The sequence below is a fragment of the Nicotiana attenuata genome, chromosome 6, assembly GCF_001879085.1.
Source record: "Nicotiana attenuata strain UT chromosome 6, NIATTr2, whole genome shotgun sequence".
NCBI lineage: Eukaryota > Viridiplantae > Streptophyta > Magnoliopsida > Solanales > Solanaceae > Nicotiana > Nicotiana attenuata.
The window spans coordinates 82,007,109-82,020,970 of NC_031994.1; positions in this window are offsets into that span (position 1 = coordinate 82,007,109).

A 13,862-nucleotide genomic window follows, 5' to 3' on the forward strand; every position below is an offset into this window, starting at 1 on the left:
TTTAGTCACAAATTGTTTTGTGGTTTATATTACTTTTTTGTACTTTCTAAGTATGTAATAAGTACTATTATTTTTGAAGACAAACTCATGCTAAATTCGCATATAAAAATTAATATTTTCAGAAATGATAAAAATATAATTTCTCACGATCTTTAAATAAGAAAGATAGAAATATGTATCACTAGGCAACTACTACAAATCTTTTCAAGTCGGATTCGAACATGCAACCAATTAGTTTATAACCTACTCTAGTATTCTTGTATAACTGAGGTATTCCGGATTCATCATTATTTTTCTGAAATAAAATGATACTACTACTATTTATTTGGGTTTTATCACTGATAATATGCAGCTCTAAGAGCCCGTTTGGCCGTGAAATGTTTTTTACTTTTTCTCGAAAAATTTTCACTTTTTTTTCGAAATCAGTATTTGGCCATAAAATTTTTAAATTTTCACTTGAAGATGAATCTTGAAATTTTTCGAAAATTTGAAAAACTACAAAAAACCGTTTTTCAAAATTTTCACTCAAATCACTCACAAAAATTCAAAAAACAACCCAAAATTGTATTCATATCTAAACACAACTCTGATTTTCAAATACCATTTTCACTTGACAAAAAATTTCACTTTTTTTCGAATTACTATTCTTATGTCCAAACGCCCTATTCTTTTCTTCATCATTCCAAGTTTCCAAACAGCTATCTTTTCCCCCAATATAACTATTTAATAATTAAGAAATAACAATTGGAACAGTAATATCAGTAGTTTGAATCGCCACGTCAGTCTGCTATTTAAGCATATGAAAATTTCTCCAAAATGGAACACATAAATAAAAGAAAAACTAAAATTTGGAATGTAAAAGAAATATGTGAAAGAATTACTCTAAAATAAAAGAAAAACTAAAATGTGTGCTTCCCCAGATCTCATTTCTTTGGGATGGACTGCGTTTTCCATTGCTTTGGAACTAAGCTCACATGATGTAAAACGCAGTATTACTTTAACAGCTAAAATTCCATTAAAGTAAAACGCAGTATAATACCGCATTTTAGGTAGAAAAGTAACTTTTTTTTTCAAAACTGTAGAAACGTGTTTTGAGTCCAAAAACTTGCCATTTAGGTTTTGGATTCTGATTGGGGTCCCCTTTATATAATAGGAAAACCCTAAATAAGGTACATTTCTATTTACAGTAAGGAATATTATTGGTACATCTGTCTAACCGCCTAGTACGGAATCGTACAATTCTATCCCGGGATTTGCACCATGATCTTGGGGACGTGGCAGGAATCTCGCTCATTCTGTTAAAAATCCATAACGACATTATTTCGAGGTCGAGCTTCGGTATTCCTCGTACTCCTATCCTCAGGCCTTGCATCCTATCTTTGAGCTCGAGTCTGATCCATCGGGCTCGAACTCGACCTTGCCTGAACTCGGGCTTGGGGCGACCCCTCAAGCCTATAGATCGAAGGCATACGATCTTGACCATATACAGATAGTCCCCGCATTTCTTAGAGTAGGTCGATAAGAAACGATTTGATCTTCGATGTTTCGACGCCTCGGTCCCAATGTCAATCTCGTGATGTCAGCGGCTGAAGTGACTGAAAGGTCGCTTTCGTGCAGTTCCCAAAGTCATTAATTGGAGGCGGCTGATGGACGGCTATTTGGCTTCCCCAATACGCTTAAGTGACTTCTATAAATAGGCCAACTTCACAATTTTTTTTGCAAACTTTATTTCTCTAATCGTTTTGAAAATCTCATTAGCTCCTTCAAATTCTCTAAGTTCATCCTTCTCTTTAATTTGCCCTTACTTCACCGTCAACCCTTTCTCTTTGAATTTCTATACCATAATGGCTAAAACATCTAAGTTCGTTTCCCAAAAAGAAAAAGCCTCTTCATCATCCCGACCGTCCAGAAGTAAAACGGTGGTGCCACCTCGTATCGAGGAGTGTATTCCCCCGTTGTGTGAAACAACCTCCGATTTCAAAATTGAGAAACCCGTATCGACACCAGGCCGATGTGAGCCCATGTATCGATACATTTGTTTGATAACCAAAGATGAGCTCCAGCAGGTGAAAAAGGACTGCAACTGGGAGAACAAAGATGTAGTGATCCCTTCCCCTGAAGAGGGCATCACTACTCACAAAGCAGGGTACCTAAGCGTGTACACCTACCCATTCACGCTGGGCCCTGCCGATCCAGCTCTGGGTCCAATTGATCCACTTATTCTTGATTTTTGCCAACAATACCAAGTGACGCTTGGCCAGATATATCCTTCATTCTGGCGCATCGTCAACCTGATCAGATTCTTCTCGAAACAGGTCGAGGGAATGCCTTTTACCCTCGATCATCTGATCAGGCTATACAGTCCTCGTCTCTATCGAGGTGGTCTAATAAATCTGCAACGCCGATCCACGAAATCTCTCTTCTCTAGCATCGATGAAGACAAAGATCGAGGGTGGATGAGCCGGTTTGTCCGAGTCAGGACTTTCGATCTGATACCTACTTAGAGGATGCCATTCCCCGAAGAATGGAATATGAAATGTAAGTACACGTTTGTCGATAATGACTTTATGACCTGTTTTTTCCCTTTCTTTCTTGACTTCATCTTTTTTTCTCGGTCTAACCCCTTTTCGATGGTGTAGCTGTTGCTTGGTTTCCTGGTGCGGTCCCAGACCTCGAAGGTTGGGTCCGAAAGCTGGTCTCTACTTCTTCGTACGCGGAGCACAGCTGACGTGACTTGGCCAAAGGTCGATAGGAAGCTAAAAACCATGGTGAGTCCTCTTGTTTGCTTATTTGTGCTTCTTAGAGAAATACTTACTTTATCTTTATGCAGGCCTCGGAGACGCCATTGCTATGCAGCCGCCCCCGCCCGACGAAGAAGAAATCCCAAAATCTTCCAAAGAAAAGAAAAGGAAGAGGGGGTCTCCTACAAATTCTTCGAAGCCGAAGAAAAGCAAGGCTCGAAAGCCTAAGGCCGATACTGTGGCCCTATCTGCAGGAACGGCCCAACGCCTTAGGGACGAGGAGGAAGAGAGGGAGGACAACGACTGCCTATTGGTAGTTCGAAAAAGAGGAAGCACTGACGCTTCAAAGTCTGCCGAACCGATGATGGCTGATGCGGTTCATTCCAGGACTGAAGAAATCTCCGAGGGGAGTTCGAACAAAGTCCACCCATCGGGCAGCAAAAGAGCACCTCGTCTTGAAGGTCATTTGGAGGGTGAAACCGAGGGTCCCGGTCCCGAGACCCTTCAAAGAGAGGAGAATGCCCCGAGTAGATCACTTGGGGTAATTAATGTGGATGAGTCGCCGCCTAGTCCTGAGTTCTCCGAGGGGCAATTCCGGGATGCTCGGAACATGAGAACTCCTGATGTGGGGACGAGCCAAGAAGGGCACGATATCTTTCGAGAGTGCCTTGCAGGGATCGAAGATGGTCCAGATCCAGATGCTTCTTTTATTCTTGACGAGGCCCATCGGCTCTTCGCACAAGTAAGTTTCTGTCCTTTAAAATTACGCCTGCGCTATATCCTTGTTGCTCAGAGTCTAACCTTTCCTTTTTTGTGAAGGCTGTGACGCTTCATCGAGAAGCATTCTCCAAGTCCCGAGCCGAGCTTGCTCGATGCGAGGCCGAGCTCAAGAAGCTCTCGGAAGAGAGGGATGGCCTTAAGATCCTCTATGTCAAAAAGGAGGGAGAGATCAGTGACCTTCGAGCTGAACTGGCGGAGGCTCGTCAAGAACGGACCGAGCTTGTCGAAAAGGTAATATACCCTTTGAGGCTTTGCTATGTATTTGCCCGATTGACCGGCTAACATTTCAACTTTTCATGTTCAACAAAAGGGCGAGCTGGTGGAGCAGCTCCGAGAGGAGCTCAAGATGAAGGAGGCCGAGACCCTAGGGTGGAGGCAAGGCATGGACAGTCTCGCCTCGGAGAAAGATACTCTTCGGGAGAAGCTGGCTTCAATCGAACGCCAACTTCTAAGTGTGAAGGAGGAGAGCCTGGCTCGGAGTCGCAAAATCGAGGAACTTGAACCTAGATCTGCTGCCGAACTTGCTAAGGCCAAATCTGACGCAGAGGCATTTATATCTTCGTATCGAGCTGACGCTGAAGCAGCTAACACCCGGGCAAAGGAGATCTCTGCTGCGTCCGAAGTTAAGCTATCATGTGTACTTGACCATGCCAGGCGACAGTCCCGGAGAGAGACCCTCAAGAAGGTGCGCGCTCGCAGCTTCGATCCTTAGTCGATATCGAAAAGGCAACGACTTTGGAAGAAGAGGCTGCCGCTTTGCTTTCTGATGACGAGGGTTCAGCCAGTGGCTCCGAGAGAGGAGGAGACAAAGATGAAGTCCCCGAGGATGAGGCTCCTGAAGATGCAGCTCCCGAAGGTGTGGCCCCGGAGTAGGTTTAGGTTTCTTTTTGTTTTAGTGTTTTTGTGCAAAGACCCCTCGTGGGTATTGTAAATATATTTTGTAAACATCTCTATAAAGAATTCCTTTGCTTCATCTTTGATTCCGCATTGTCTTTATTTTGTGAAAAATTTGATAACTTCAATGATTAAGTGAACCCTTGCTCGGACTCTAAATATAACAACCCTTAGGTTTTTTAGTGATCAGCGTGTGATCCTTGAACTTAGAATAGAATACCTCTTAAGGTTTTTGTTAGTCTTCGAGCTAGGCTTAAGTTGATTTGGCGTGAGCTCGGGATAATGGGACCCTTGAGTCCGAGTTGAGTGAGAACGAGGTCTCGAACCCTATATGTTTTGGCCCTTAGGCTCTTTTACATCGGCGCTTAGGCTCTTTTAGGTCGGCCCTTAGGCTCTTTTAGGTTGGCCCTTAGGCTCTTTAAGTTGGGCCAATTCGGCCTCCAAAGTGGCTATAATTTTTCCCTTCTTTTGGCTAAAAGACTTAGTGAAAATTTTTGTATGCCTTAGCATGTGTTTTTTGTACCCGTAGGGTTTTTCGAAGGTTCGACGGATCGGAACCTTATTAGTAATTTGTTTGTGTAAACACAATCGAATACCTCTTGAGGTTTTTTCGAAGGCTGATGTTATCGAAGCCTCTAGATTATTCGAGGGCTGATTTTATCAAAGCCCTTTAGCTTTGCTTTTGCCGAGGGTAGCCTGATTTAACCGTTTTTTTCAAAGTGTTTGAAGGCCTTTAATTTATGGTGGAAGTCGGACGTCTCCGAGCCGCATTATTTCGGCCATAGCCTTTTTGTATGACCGTAGTCTTTGATATGGCCGTAGCCTTTAATATGGCCGTAGCCTTCGGGTATGTCTCTTGGACTTGTTTCCCGATAACCTTCTCGAGTATGTTGGCCTTGGCCTTTGTATTGAGGGGATGCCTCTTTGAGATCTTACGAGTCCGAGTTTTCAATGACTCGGATGTGTTGACTATCGATGAAAGTCCTCGAGTATCTTGGGGTTGCATTCGTGCTCTGGCTCTTGAGCCGTTTCCCGTAGGATTATAAGTGTAGAGCTCGTATAATAGTAGACTTCTTTGAGACACAAAGTGTTTTTGATATAAATAGAATGCTTCTTGAAATAATTGATACATGCGTACATGTTTTGCCGTCGGGGCTCGACTATTCTATATGGACATGGTTCATCTGACCGTTTGGACCATTACAAAGTTTCCCTATCGAGGCCCTCTTAGGCGTGAAGTATTTTTCTCGAAAATATGACCCCCGACGGTGATGCCCCCCAGTATTCGAGGTTTATTGAAAAGAAGCCTTGGATACTGTTGAGTTCTTCTTATGTAGCATATAGTTGTTGCCTCGTTTAAAACCTTGGCGGTAAAACCCATTTGGGACAAAATCTGATCTAAGGGAAAAAGAGTGCAACGCATGCTTTAAAACCTAAGGCTTTCGTGTAAAAAGGTGCCTTCGATATCTTCGATCGAACATCTGCGATGAGTTAGTTTTAAATTCAAATGGACAAGGAAGATACATTCATACCTTAGCAATAGTATCGTTTGCGTAATGATATGTTCCAATTGTTCGGCAATTGTTCACCTTACATTGTGCTAAGTTTGTAAGATCCTTTACCGACAACTCCGAGTACTCGGTACGGTCCTTCCCAATTTGGCCCAGTTTCCCTTCATTCGGGTCTCGGGTATTGAGGGTGTCTTTTCGTAGGACTAAGTCCCCGATTCTGAAGTGTCGAAGGTTGGTCCTCTATTGTAGTATCTTTCGATCCTTTGCTTCTGCGCGGCCATCCGAATGAGCGTTGTTTCTCGTTTTTCATCTAATAGCTCGAGGCTGGTGTTCGTAGCCTCGTAATTTGACTCCTCCGACGCATGTCGAAACCTGGCGCTGGGTTCTCTGACCTCGATAGGGATAAGGGCCTCAGAGCCATATACTAGAGAGAACGGGGTATCCCCCGTGCTAGACTTCGATGTTGTTCGATATGACCAAAGGACCACGGGTAGAACTTCTCTCCATTCCCCCTTTGCATCGTCCAGCCTTTTCTTTAGGTTTTGAATGATAGTTTTGTTTGTTGACTCGGCCTGTCCATTTCCAGTTAGATGGTATGGTGTTGATAAGATCCTCTTCATTTTGTGTGCTTCGAGGAACTCGGTTACCTTGCTGCCGATGAATTATTTTCCATTGTCACATACAATCTCGGCAGGTATCCTGAACTGGCATATGATGTGGTCCTAGATGAAGTCAATAACTTCTTTTTCTCTAACCTTTTCGAAGTCCTGTGCTTCTACCCATTTAGAAAAATAATCAGTCATAAACAAAATAAATTTGGCTTTACCTGGGGCCGTTGGTAGAGGGCCGACTATGTCCATTCCCCATTTCATGAAAGGCCACGGGATAGGACTGAGTGGAGTTGTTCTCTGGGCTGATGTATCATCGGTGCAAACCTTTGACATTTATCATACTTTTTAACAAACTCCTTAGTGTCTTTTTCCATGCTATCCCAGTAATACCCTGCTCTAATAACCTTGCGAAAGACTTGGCGCCGGAGTGATTCCCACAAGTACCTTCGTGGATTTCTCGTAGAACATAATCGGTGTCCCCCGGCCCTAAACATACCGCCAATGGCCTGTCGAACATTCTCCGTTACAATGTTCCATCTTCACCCAATGCAAACCTAGCAGCCTTGGTTCGTAGGGCCCTCGATTCTTTATGGTCCGATGGGAGTTTTCCATTTTTTCAAATAATCGATATATTTATTCTTCAGTCCCAAGTCAAACTTGTTGAATTTATCTCGGCATGACCCTCTTCATCCACAAACCTCGATAACTGGACGCAGTCCCCGGGACGATGTCATCTTCTTCGATCGAGGGTCCCAGATTAGCAAGTGCATCGGCCTCGCTATTTTGTTCTCGAGGCACATGATCCAGAGTCCATTCCTTGAAGCGGTGCAAAGTTACCTGTAGCTTATCCAAGTACCGTTGCATTCTATCCTCTCAAACTTCAAAGCTTTTGTTTACTTGGTTTACCACCAACAATGAATCGCGCTTGGCTTCAATGACTTCTGCTCCCAAGCTTTTAGCTAATTCGAGACCTGCAATCATGGCCTCATACTCAGCCTCATTATTAGTCAACCTAGAACTTTTGATAGATTGTCTAATGGTACCACCCGTAGGAGGTTTCAAGACAATGCCAATCCCGGACCCTTTCACATTCGAGGCACCGTCTGTGAAAAGGGTCTATACCCTCGATGATGTACCTGATCTTAGCAGGAGTTCTTTCTCTACTTCGGGTACGGGGGTCGGCGTAAAATCGGCCACGAAGTCAGCTAGGATTTGCGACTTGATGGCCGTTTGGGGTTGATACTCGATATCGTACCCGCTGAGTTCGACGTCCCATTTGGCCAACCGGCCCGATAGCTCGGGCTTATGCAAAACATTTCGAAGGGAGTAAGTTGTTAATATACGTATGGGATGAAACTGAAAATATGGTTTTAGCTTCCTAGATGTGCTTATCAATGCAAGAGCTAATTTCTCTAAGTGAGGGTATCTAGTTTGAGCATCTCCTAAAGTTCAGCTCACATAATAAACAGGGAATTGCATACCTTGCTCTTCTCGAACTAGTACACCACTTACCGCTATCTCGGACACTGCCAAGTATAGGTAAAGTTTTTCATCTACCCTCGGGGTGTGAAGCAAAGGCGGGCTCGATAGATATTGCTTTAATTCTTCTAAGGCTTGCTGACATTCTGGGTCCATGCAAAATCCCTTTTCTTTTTGAGCAAAGAAAAGAACCGATGACTCCGATCTGATGACCTAGAAATGAACCGACCCAGAGCAGCAATTCGTCTCGTCAGCCTTTGCACGGCCATCACACTATCCACGACCGTGATATCCTCGATGGCCTTGATCTTATCGGGGTTAATTTCGATACCCCGATTCGACACCATGAAGCCGAGGAACTTACCCGAGCCAACTCCGAAGGCACATTTCTCCGGGTTAAGCTTTATGTTGTACTTTCTCAACATTTTGAATGTTTCCTGCAAATGAGTCAAATGGTCCTCTGCACGCAGGGACTTAACCAACATATCATCAATGTAAACTTCCATTGTTTTACCTATTTGTTCTTCGAACATTTTGTTGACTAGGCGTTGATATGTAGCTCCCGCATTTTTTAGCCCGAAGGGCATTACATTGTAACAATAATTTCCAAATTTAGTAATAAACGAAGTCTTTTCCTGGTCCTCCGGGTTCATCTGAATCTGATTGTACACGGAGTAGGCGTCGAGAAAAGTTAGGATCTCGTAGCCGGCCGTAGCATCGATCATACGATCGATGTTGGTCAGTGGGAAAGAGTCTTTCGGATATGCTTTGTTCAAGTCCTTATAGTCTACACACATTCTAAGCTTGTTTCTTTTTTTAGGAACTACAACTACATTGGCTAGCCATTCGAGGTATTTTACCTCCCGAATGGACCCTATTTTTATTTTTAAGAAGTTTGGCTACCTCGTCCTTTATGAACGCATGTTTCACCTCGGACTGGGGCCTCCTTTTTTGCTTTACCGGTCTGAACCTGGGGTCGATGCTTAGCCGATGTGTGGTGATTTCCGGTGGAATCCCTGTCATATCTAAATGGAACCAAGCAAAGCAATCCATATTATCAATAAGAAATTGAATGAGTTTTTTCGTGAGTTCGGGGGTTAATCCCGTTCCAGGTATACCTTTCTCTCGGGCATGTATTTGATCAGTATGACCTGCTCTAGTTCTTTGACAGTTGATTTGGTTGCATCAGACTCTTCGGGAATGACGAAGGTTCGAGGAGTAAGGAAGTCCTCTTCTTCGTCTTCGATTACCTGTTGCTCCGATTCCGTCGAGGATGGGGGTGGTGATTGCTATTTATCCACCTGTTTGCCTTTGACGCTCGATTTCTCCGAGGTCGAAGGCTCTGGTATCGGTAACACTTCCTCGACTGCAAACATCTCCTTTGAAGCATGTTGCTCTCCGTAAACTGTTTTCACTCCCTCCTCTGTTGGGACTTCATCATCTGGTGAAGAGTTGAAGGTACTGCCCTCATGTTGTGTATCCATGGTCTCCCGAGGAGTGCATTATACCTCATGTCGCCTTCGATGACATGGAATTTCGTGTCCTGTATGGTTCCGGCTACGTTTACTGGTTGGATCATCTCCCCCTTTGTTGTTTCTCTTGCCATATTGAAGCCATTAAGGACCTGGACGTAGGTACAATTTGATCTTGTAGGCCGAGTTGTTCTACGACCCTCGATCTCATTATGTTTGCTGAGCTACCTGGATCCAGTAGAACACGTTTAACTTGAATTTTATTTAAAAGGATAGAAATTACCAGGGCGTCATTGTGCGGTTGAGATATGCCTTCCGCTTCCTCGTCATAGAATGATAAGGCGTCGTCGAGCACATAGCTCCGAGTTCGTTTTTTCTCTGGTGATCGATACCTTGGTGCATTTGAACACAGGTCTTTGTGGGATGTCGACACTGCCAACGATCATGTGGATTACATGTTGTGGTTCTTCTTGCTCATTTTTTCTTGCATCTCTCTCCCTGAAGTGGTTTTTAGCTTGATCACTGAGAAATTCTCGAAGGTGACCCTCGTTGAACAACTGAGCTACCTCCTCCCTTAGCTGCCTGCAGTCTTCGGTTCTATGGCCATGTGTGCCATGATACTTACACATCAAGTTTGGATTTCTCTGAGAAGGATCGGTTTGGATAGGTCTGGGCCACCTGGTGTCTTTGATTCTTCCAATAGCTGACACGATACCTGATGCGTCTACGCTGAAATTATACTCTGACAATCGAGGTGCCTCCACGGGATCGGTATGTTTATCGAACCCGCTCTTACTCATGAGTCCCCGAGAGCTTTGACCTCGATCGTTTCTTCGATCATTTCGAGGAGAATTACAACCCGAACCGCTGTTTCTCCGATCGACATACGACTGATATCGTTTCTTGTTAGACCTCGACTCCCTGTCTGTATCCCTCGAGGGCTTGGCTGCCGATCTGTTAGGATGAACTGAACGCGAGGGGGCTCCCAACTGGTTGTCCTCGACCCTAATCTTATGTACATTGAACCATGTCACTGCTGGATACTCGATCATATTCTGCTTTAGTTGTCGAGACGCGATCGAACTCTTTTCATTCAAACCCTGCATAAAAGCTTGTACTGCCAGTTATCCGAGACCGGTGGTAATTCCGTTCGCTCCATCTGAAACCTGGACACGAACTCTCTTAACATTTCGTCGTTCCTTTGTTTTATCTTGAATACAGCTGATTCCTCGTTGCCACCTTTATGGCTCCGGCATGTGCTTTCACGAAGGCGTCTGCCTACATAGCAAACGAGTCAATCGAGTTAGGAGGCAAGTTGTGATACCAAATCATGGCTCCTTTTGACAATGTTTCTCCAAATTTTTTCAACAAGACTGATTCGATCTCATCGTCATTAAGTCGTTTCCTTTGATCCCGCAAGTGTATGAAGTAATATGCTCGTTAGGGTCGGTTGTCCCGTTATACTTGGGTATATCGGGCATGCGGAACTTTTTTGGGATGGGCATCGCAGCCGCGCTCTGAGGGAATGGTTTTTGTATGAATTTTTTGCATCTAACCTTTCAATACTGGAGGTGCCCCCGGTATCTGGTCAACACGGGAGTTATAAGTCTCCACCTTCTTATCGTTGTCCTCAATCTTCTTTTCCCGGACTCGATCCTCTTGGTGAGCTCTTCGAGCATCCTCATAATAGTGGGGTCAGTCCCCGAGTCATTTCCGTTCGACCTTTCTGGCATTGGTTCAGCACGTGGAGTGTTTTCTAGTTCAGCTATACTCGGAGTTTTATTCTGACTTTGAAGTTGAGCGATGGCGATCTGCTGAGCTTGCAACATCTCGAATATCACTTGGAGGCTGACTTCCCCATCTCCTATACCTGGTGTTCCTTGGCCCCCAGATCGGGCTTCTCTGCGTACGCTCCCTCCGGGGTCTGCACCTAAATCTGCATTTAAAGCAATGTGCGAACTGATGTCAATTGTTTCCAGATTTGGCACTTCCCCAGGGTTTATTGGTGGTACACCGACCCCTGCATTGTTGTTTTTCCCATGAAATCCAAGACCTTCGTTGTCATGAACATCTGTATTTTGCGAGTTTGACATGTTTAATCCTGAGAATCAGAAAATCTTAACAAGAAAAAGTGTAAAAATAACGTGTGTAACGAGAATCAGTAAAGAAATAATCACTATTATCTTTAGCCCCACGGTGGGCGCCAAACGAAAATACGAGTAACAGTTAAATTTGATTTGTGGTTTTAAAGATATGTGATTTAATTCAATACCAATTAATAATCAAGAAATATAGAGTGTAGATGAAAGAGATGGATGAATCAAACCAATGTTACTTAAGCAATTGACCTCGAGCTCAGTGACCTCGAGATGGACCAAGAATAATAAAGTAAAAGGACAGCTCTGAGGAACAATAAGCGAGAAAAGTAGGATAGTATATTCTTTGCCAATGATTAGATGATGTTACAAATGATTGGGGTCCCCTTTATATAATAGGGAAACCCTAAATAAGGTACATTTCTATTTACAGTAAGGAATATTATTGGTACAACTGTCTAACCGCCTAGTACAGAATCGTACAATTCTATCCCGGGATTTGTGCCATGATCTTGGGGACGTGGCAGGAATCTCGCTCATTCTGTTAAAAATCCATAACGGCATTACTTCGAGGTCGAGCGTACTCGGCTTCGGTATTCCTCGTACTCCGATCCTCGGGCCTTGCATCCTATCTTTGAGCTCGAGTCTGATCCATCGGGCTCGAACTCGACCTTGCCTGAACTCGGGCTTAGGGCGACCCCTCGAGCCTATAGATCGAAGGCATACGATCTTGACCGTATACAAAGATGAAAAAGTGAATAAGGCTACTTAGATATATTATTTAAAATTACATTGCTTTAATTCTATGAGGTACAATAATGTTATCTGATATGATCGATTTATTCAAATCAAAGTGATTAACTTTTTGAATAGGGAACAACATGAGCTGGCAATAGATATTTATTCTTTTAAACAATAATACAGAAAACCAAATAATTTTGTAATTAATAAGAGTAATTGACTTTGTGATAACCAAAAGAGTTGTCCAAAATAACATGTTCTAATCTTTAAAACGAGTAAATTAATATACATAAAAGGAAAAAATTTGTACTCAAACAATTAATTTAATTGCCTAATTAATGACGAAAAGAATAAATAAACTGATGCATCTGGATATAGACTATTCTAGGATTTAACTTTCAGATGTATTATTTGATTCTTCCTTGTCCTAAAAGCACTGATGCAAATATGCAATCCATATTATAAAATATTGTTAATAATTTCCGATCAAGATATTTTATCAGACTTGTAAACCCAAATTGAAAGAATATGGGTGGGCAATCTTTTATGTTCAAGGAAAAATTATCTTAATGTGAATATGTTGGCTGTCTTGTTTCAAGATGTACAACTCATCTGCGCCTCAACTTCTATATTGTGGTGAGTTGCTTCATTTTGATTAGTTAGCTACATTTAATAAGAAATTCTGTATCCACAATACTTTTTTTTTTTTTTTTTTTTTTTAATTTGTCTCTTTCAAAAAGCCAAAGATCCTTGTGAATCATGTGTTAGAATATTGTCATAACGATATTTAATACAAACATTATTTGGTAACCGAGTCAGACTAGATGATATACATATCCAACAAAGCAATAGGTTTACCATTACAGCTTAACCACTCCCTTAAAACCAATATAATATTGCCAATTAATTCCAGCTGACCACTTCTCCCCAACTTTACACCTTACACCTTACACCCTCAACTGGCAGACAAGTGGACAACATTCATTCAGTTTCAAGTTGAGGGAAATGACAGAAAAGTGAAAAGTAAGTGTTGAGAGCAGAACTCTAAAGAAAAACAGAAGAAGAGCATACCTTCTAACTAAACATGGCATTCAATGGGGTATTAGTGGTGTCAGTGGCAAAGTTTTCAGCGCAGATTTGGCAGTTTTTGGCGTGTTTGCAAGATCCAATAAGCAGCCAGCAACTGTTGGATCTTGTTATCTGTTTTCCTCTTCAACGGATTGGTCTCTGTGTTTGGACTTTCCTCTGTTTTCCTCATAACCTTTATTCCTACCAACGTTATTCTTACGCTGCTTCTTCTACTTCATCATCTCATCATCAAGATTCTGATAATTCCTCTATTTCTTCTTCTTCAAATCTGGGACAGAATTGGGTTGATTTCGACTTGATAATCTGATCTACCTGTAACTACTGATCACACATCTACCCGAATTTTATTTTCTGAATGTGTATAGTCAAATTGAGTTGACCCTTTTCCTTTTTGTATTCTTTTTCTTTCTCGAAAGGGAGCCTTGGAGCAACGGTAAAATTATTTTTT